Genomic DNA, 848 nt, shown 5'->3' on the forward strand with positions numbered 1-848 from the left:
AGCCCAGAAGTAAATCCAGGCTTATACGGGCAGTTAGTATATGACAAGGGAAGCGAGAAGTTACAATGGGGTAAGGATAGCCTATTTAATAAATGGTGCTGGGAAAATTGGACTGACACATGCAAAGAAATGAAACTGGACCACCTCCTTACGTCACTTACAAGAACAAACTCAAAATGGATTAAAGACTTAAATATAAGACTTGAGACCATAAAACTCATAAAAGAAAGTATAGGGTCTAAATTTGCAGACATCACCCTGAGCAATATTTTTACTGATACATCCCCGCGGGCTACAGAAGTAAAAGAAGAAATGAACATATGGGACTACATCAAACTTAAAAGTTTTTTCACAGCAACAGAATAAATTTATATTATGCACTTTTAAAAAAAATCACTAATTGCATCCCTACTATGTGCAGATCATTATTCTATGGGGAAAAGTGAGCCAGAAAGTAATTCATCCTTGCACAAAGCCTGTTACTTGGTGTCTGTGAAAAAATCAAGCTGCTCAGTGTTCAGCCTCTATTTAAAATATACCATATACCTGGCATGAAAATGGAGGAAAAGCTGAAGATACCTTGGGGTATTGGCTTGATATGTAAGAAAACATTCAAAATTAAGTATTTTAATCAATTACCAGACCACCTCAGTGAAAACATACTGCTTCAAGAGACCAGATATTTCATTGGAGTTTTTACCAGAACCTGTTTTTCCTTATGTCGTTTGTTTGCCAAATTCCTGCTGCATTACTTTTCAATGGGTGGTAGCTATTTTCTCCCAAATGCTATGCCCAGAGGGGGAGAAAAAAAACCCCACCGTTTCTATACCTTTTCTTTATTTTTTGTG

The sequence above is a fragment of the Hipposideros armiger genome, unplaced genomic scaffold, assembly GCF_001890085.2.
Source record: "Hipposideros armiger isolate ML-2016 unplaced genomic scaffold, ASM189008v1 scaffold_455, whole genome shotgun sequence".
Classification (NCBI taxonomy): Eukaryota; Metazoa; Chordata; class Mammalia; order Chiroptera; family Hipposideridae; genus Hipposideros; species Hipposideros armiger.